Below are 7,343 nucleotides of genomic sequence, written 5' to 3'. Positions count from 1 at the left end.
AAAGAAAAAGATAACATACCCGCAATGTCGCCTGCTAGAGTCCTGACCTCCCTTGTCTGACACTGTAATGCCCAATTCCTCTCTGTTGGGGCTCCTGCCCTACCCTCACGTCTATCGGTGATCCTCAAAGTAGCGGGAGCAGGCGCACTCACTGCTCCTCCCCTCAACATCGGACATTCGGCCTTCTTGTGGCCCACCTGCTTGCAGTGAAAACATAACGGGCTTGCCCCCTGAGGACAATCCCTGCTGATGTGACCAACCCTACCACACTTGTAGCAGCCCCTACCTTGGAACACCAAACTCCATTGTGTAGTTTCATGCACGTGCCGCACTGACTCCGGCCTTGCTGGCCTCTCAAACGCTGATCAGAAGTATTGGGTCTCTTCCCCGGACCCTCCACTATATGCACCTGATCTAGCCCACTCTTCCCAAGGTGCTCCAAATCTATCTCCCACTCTCGGGCTCTAGAAATCATATCATTCAGGGTCTTGCACCCTGAAATACCCACAAACTCCCTGATATCATCCTGCAGCATATCAAGATACCTCACCTACTTCATTTCCTCATCTACTGCATACTGCGGAACCAATAAAGCCCTCTCCGGAACTTAGCAGTGATCTCTGCCACAGTCTCAGTAGCCTGGCGGAGATCCTAAAACTCTCGCGCCAACTGTTGCACCTCAATCATCGGTGCAAACTCAGCTCGGAAGTTGGTCGAGAAGTCATCCCATGACATAACATCAACAACATCATAACCCACCTCACTACCAACACCAATACCATGCCCTCTCCTTCAATAGGCAGGAAGCATATCTGACCTTCGCCTACTCGGGGCAAAAACTCGTCCTGAACGTGTTAGCCATATCCGCTAACCACCTCCTACTGGTAATGGAGTCCCTCTCCCCATAGACTGTAGGAGCTCCGCACACATGGAACTCACAGAAAGAAAGAGTGTGAGCTCCGATGATAGCCATAACCTCAATACGGAACGAACCCAGGCACTCATCCAAGATCTCCAATATCCCATCCGTGACCGAACCAAAGATCACAAGAGTCTGCTCCAAAATACCACATGTAATCTCCGATGAGATGAACTCCCACATCTAATCGTTAATTGGATCAGTACCTACACCTGAGCCAGAACCAGAACCATAACCTCCTCCCTGAGTGCTCATCACCAAAATGAAATACAACATGCCAAAGATCAAAACATACCCAAGAATCCTCCTCCCATAAGCTTCTTAGATTCTCTAAGACTCTCCCTAATTCAAGTATGGATCCTGTGCTTTCAGTAGTACAGGCCCAATACTACCTTCCACACCTATCCATACTTTCCTCAGCAATCATCCTGGATCCTCGAAGTCACCTCTTCAAAACCAATACACCAAAATCACTAACCCGCACCACTAAACCCGCTGAAGCATATCCTAGGCTCTCCTAGGTTATCAACCTCACCCAGCCCTCAGCTGCTGAAGGACTCCACCCAATGTCAACTAGCTTCCTCATGAATATAGTCAAATGCAACAGAAATCAGATAATCCTTCAAGTAAAAGACTCAACCCTATAACGGTTGGACTCAAACAAGAGTTGTGCAATAGGGTCAAATCCATCACTCTAAGATTATTTAACCTGTACCACTTGTGAATTAGCATATTCACTTAGCACTTAATTCACATCACTAAGAGTCCCACAAAGCACTAAGCACAAAGAAAACAACATTCAGGTAATGGAAAATCTAACCAACATACACTAATAAAGCCATTCTATCCACTTATCTAGAATCCATACTAGCATGCAATTCTAAAGCTCATACAATCAGGCATATAAAGACATCTCTCCTATCATATAATACTGAGTAGATCCTTAGCCCTAATCTAGCATGCAATTCTCATAATCATATTATATATCATAATAAGCATGTATTGGTATTCTGTGAACCACTTACTTGAGCTCGACCGATTGCACGCATCACACCCTTTTCTTTGATTAGAAATTCTTTTTTAATTAAATGTTTATCTTATAAAAAATTTCACCAAACCCTCAGTTTGCGTTCAGGCACACCCGGGAGTATGCCCGAATCCCTCAAACCAAGGCTCTGATTCCAACTTGTAACATCTAGAAAATCATAGGGTTAAAATTTCATTTTTAATATATAATCAAACATTCATAGGGTAAAATCCCAAAATCATTAATTGCGGAAAAACACGGGTGTATGCGATACGATCAAGCCGATCCCTTCCCTTTTCGAACCGAAAGTACCAAAAATCATAAAATACAAACTGATGACTTAGGTTCGACACTGCTCACAAAGGGGGAGAATGTAGGGGTCGAAATTGATTGTGAGGTGTCCAAGCATTCCGGGTCATGACTTAGTATCAAAGACTAGTTTGTATGTTTTACATAGGGGCATTGTTAGTTTCGAAACTGTAATGCTTAGTCCCTTATGTATTTTTGTATGCTTTTGTATTCCCTATAAATAGGGGATGGGTACTAGAGTTAGAGTGGTTTTTTTGGATTCTTTGACTTGTACTCTATATTTCTCTGTATCTTTTCAAAAGCATAATCGAGCCAACCATATCATATTTACATCGTGTGTTCATATTTCTTTCTATATTCTGATTTCGTTTCATAAACTTGATTAATATCAACTACATTTGGTATCGGAGCAGGATTCATACAGTTGCGATCTGATTTTCTCAAGTTTTCAAAAGTTTTTGAGTCTAGTTCTAGATTCAGAATATTCCGCACTTTTGATTTCGAAAATCGATATAGATCTTCTGTATTGATTCGATTCTGCTTTCGGTTTTGTTTAAACGAGTGTTTTGTGTCTGTTTTCTGGAAGTTTTGTCCATCAAATCTCAATTTCTGAAGCTTTTCACAAATTTTGTCTGTACAATAATGGCTAACTTCAATATGAACACGATGACTTCTTATTCTCATCTTCTCGGTTCATCGACAAAAATTCCTATGTTGATTCCAGAATACAATGATTAATGGGTTGATCGGATGGAAGACTATCTGAACGGAATCGACGAAGATCTCTGGAAATGCATCATTGGTGAAGTCCATTCTCCGACTGTGTTACAAATTGTTGGAACTTTTGCTGGTAATCAAGATGTTGCTCAACAAGCTGAGAAACTGCAGAAAAACGAGAAGAGATGTATGCGTGAACTCCGTGGTGCTCTTCCTCCAGTTGTTTACAACTATGTGCGTAGCTGTAAGACATCTAAGGAAATTTAGGATACGTTGAAGGAAAAGTACCAAGGGAGTGAGAAGACTAAGATAAGCTCTGTTAAGCAATGTCTGCTAGAGTTAAGAGAATTCAAGCAGAAAGAAGGAGAATCCATTGAGCTTTATTACGACCGTCTGAATGAACTTATCTATAAATGCAAAAGATATGGAGTCACAAGGTCAACAATGGTGTTCAACTTGACTTTCATCATGGGGCTTCGCAAGGAATGGCGCAATGTCAGCTTAATGATAAAAACTCAACAAAGCTCCGACTACTTTTCTCTCAATGATCTATATAATGTGTTGAAGGTGCATGAAAGTTAAGTGAATGAGACAGCTGAGGAAACAAGAACTGGTTTGGGTGGTCTTTTGGCACTAATGTCGAAGGTTGCTAGTAGAGAAGCTGAGAAAGAGACTGCTGAGAATGAGGGCTCAGAAGATGAAAGATTGATCGTCAATTCCGATGACGAAGCTGTGGCTTTCTATTCGAACAATCGAGTGAAGAAATTCTTCAAAAATCCATTTAATTCAAAGTCAAGAACGAATGAGATGAAATGAATTTTTTCTGGGAAAAATGTGAATGAGGAGAAGAGTGTAAAGAAGAAGTATGTGAAGACTGAGGAAGCGATGATAGAGAAGAAGCTCAAGGGAGATTCAGGGTTTGACTGCCATTATTGAAATGTTGCGAACCACATGGCAAGTGACTGCATGCTCAAAAAGAGAGATGAGAAGAAGAGTAGAGTGAAGGACGAAGCCTACTATGCGGAGAGGCTTGAAGAGGTGAGAGAAAAAAATAAAGGAATATCTTTGGTTGCGAAAGGAATAGATGATGAGGAAGGAACGTATCAAATATGGTCTTCTGGATCGGATGATGAGGAGATGCGAAACCCGACTCATGGAGCAATGTTCGCAAGGTTTGACGAAGAGGATGAAGAGAATGTTACAGGGAAATGCTTTGTTCCGACAACTGCACATAAGTCTCCTATGACTTCGCAGGTACGTTCTATTTTTCAATCCTTTAATATTCCTTCTAGTGCATATAATTCGATGTAATCTGAGTTTGATGAAGCCATTACATATGTTAATGATCTGCTTATTTCTACTAGTAGTGATGCTGAAAGGTCAAAAACTTTATTGCTAGAAACTCAGAGGATTTTGGAGGTCAAGAAGTCTAAAATAGAATGTTTAGATCTACAAATTACAAATATCATGTGCGATAGAGATAGCCTTAGAACTGATAATAGTATTTTGCTTAAACAACAAAATATATACTGTAATTCAGCTAAACGTTTGTATGGAAAATTGAATGCATTGCATCATTCGTCAGACATTAGCGAAGAACAGCATAGGAAACGTTTGCCCTTTTTAGCTTTCGAAAGGGAGAAAATTTATTCGACTTCCTATAACTGTGAAAAGAAAATATCTAAGTTTGACAAGGTCCCAATAGATCGATATGCATATGGTGTTGTTAGAATTGATGAATGTTTAGATGCAAATGATCTTTTTGATATTGTGAATGAGACCTTGACCAAAAACGAAAAAATAAAATTTTTAAAAAGAACTGAGAATTCGACATCTGACTCTCAAAATTTTTTTGTTGATATTGAAGATGATTATGATAATATCAGTGAGATTGAGGAGGATGAAGTTGTTGACTATTCAAAGTTATCTGTTATTAATGTCACTTCTATGGCTAAGGGTAAAGAAATCTGTAATGATTCTTCGGTTAAAGTTCACACATGACCAACCCTTAACTTCGAAAGTTCATGATCCTGACCATGTGACTGTCGAAGATATTCAAACAGATAGTGATGATGAGAAAGATGATGCTTCTATCGAAAAGACTATACCCAGGGTTGTAGTAGATCAGGTTTATGAGGAAACTAAGAAGTTCGACAAAGTAATGAAGTAAAAAGGTTCTCATTACCTCGAATCGAATTTTTTTGTTTATCCCAACTTCATATGCACAGATGAAGTTATCTTTCCAAATCAGGTGTTTGTTACTTCAGGAAATGGTGATAAAGTAAAACCTGAGATCAACAAAATTGTTAAGGATGATAACAAGAGAGTTTCGGAAGAAAGATTTTTCTCAAACCAAATGTGATAACCGTCAAAATTCGAGTCAGTTCTAGATTTGACTAAACTTAGTTGCACATATAGGCACAACACATACTAGACTTAGTAACTAGAAGCTACGTTATAACCTAATAGAAACTTGGAAACAAGTAGGATCGAAGGATAGTGTACTTAGATTTCACATTGGTATGTGAATTCTACAACTACTTAACTGTAGAGACTATCCATATTCGGGTCACTCTTTGACTCGAACACCTTTTCATGAATCATATATACACATCATGCACTTGACTTAAAAGTAGAAATTAGGTCAAAGTCTCATAGAAACTTAAGTCAAAGTTGAAGACTAGGACTAGTATACTCGATTCCTCAATTTCGCTTGAATCTCGAAACCACTACATAAAATGCCAATAAATCGATAAAAATAAATTAGAAACATTATTTTTAACTAGAAAAGAGTTATGAAACTCTAACATAAATTGAAAGCTCAAATAATTCAATTTATTTTGATATCCAAATATTTATTAAATCTCAAGACCCTAAAAACCCTAAAAACTCCAATTTATAAACTCTAACACCTAAAAATCCATAAAATTTGGTATGGAATTTATAATATCAATTTAAAATAACTCAAATTAGTAAAATATAACCAAGGAGAAATAAATTTTAAGTCATTAGTATTTAACCTTATTTTCTAAGCCAAAAATCAAGGTTTTGTGAATGAAAATTAGGATAAGGTGCATATTTTATAAAAACTTGATATTTTTATACAAAAAATTATGTTTTATAAAATTTAAAAGAGGGAGACCCTCTCTCCATTCAAAAGTCAGATTCCTCTCTCTCTCTCTCTCTCCTCTCTCTCCTCTTCCGTACACACTCAATCAATTCCCCTCCACACTCCATTTCTCCATACTTCACTTTCTCTCTCACACTCCCTCCCTTTATTGTCTCTTCCTCTCTCCATCAACCATGAAATTCTCCAGAAAATGGTTCATAGAACACACCTTGAACTCTAAATCTTAATCATCTTGAGGTGTTCTTGAAGGTAAAATCGATTTCTACTTCACCATTCGTTCAAGTGTTACTTGTTTTTCATGGATTTTTCTCCATCTTCTACTCCATTCTATTGTAAAATCATGAACACTTGCACCTACTCACGGTTTTGATGATGATGGTGGTAGGATTTCATCCAAAAACAACATGCATGTTGTAGATGGTGAAGTCCCATGACCTAAACCTAAGTCAAAATCAAGGAAATGCACTTTTCTACATGTTTTGGTGGAAAAACACCACATGCATCCAAAGTTTTCTTTTAAAAACGAATTTTGAACATTTCAAACTCATGAATGGTCTTCAAACCAACATGCATGTGATGATATTCAAGCTTAGATGCTAGATGATCAAAGTTTGTTGTCAAAAGCTTTCAAATATGTTCATAAATGATTTATTCTCAAATAAATACCTAAAACTCTTTTCTGATCAAATCCGATTTTTTCAAGAATCCCACTAATAAAATAAGATGATATGTAAATGTTCAGAAAATAATTCATTTTTCTCGAATTATTATAATTATTGCAATAAAATAGGGCAATAAATCATATAAAGCACTTTCGGAGATCTCTAGATCCTATATAAATTCATGGATGACCCCTATTGTAAATAATGACCTCTCATTAAGTTTCATCGATTTTTGTTACTGTTTATTGTGTTTTTGAATTTTCTTTTTGTTTAGCCCCAATAAATCATAAAACCACTTTAGAGAATGTGCAAAGGGTATCTAATAATTTTTGCAGCTCCTAAACTATGTGTAAGACTCAGAAAAATATTTTCAGAATTTTTCATAATGTATTCCTATTTTCCCCGATTTTTGTATTTATAATGGACTAAAAACAGGAAAAATAGTTATACTCATACAAAATTCATGAAAATTTACCAGAAGAACTTATAATACATTAGAACTCTAAATAAAAATTTGAATGATTTTTCAATTCAGTATGCTATTCTTCTTCTACTTTATAAGATTAAATACACTTAAAT

The sequence above is a fragment of the Lactuca virosa genome, chromosome 6 (genome assembly GCF_052849685.1).
Source record: "Lactuca virosa cultivar CGN04683 chromosome 6, Lactuca_virosa_CGN04683_v6, whole genome shotgun sequence".
In the NCBI taxonomy this organism is placed as follows: domain Eukaryota; kingdom Viridiplantae; phylum Streptophyta; class Magnoliopsida; order Asterales; family Asteraceae; genus Lactuca; species Lactuca virosa.
The sequence above is the reverse complement of the archived record's forward strand: the minus strand, read 5'-3'. Positions refer to the sequence as shown.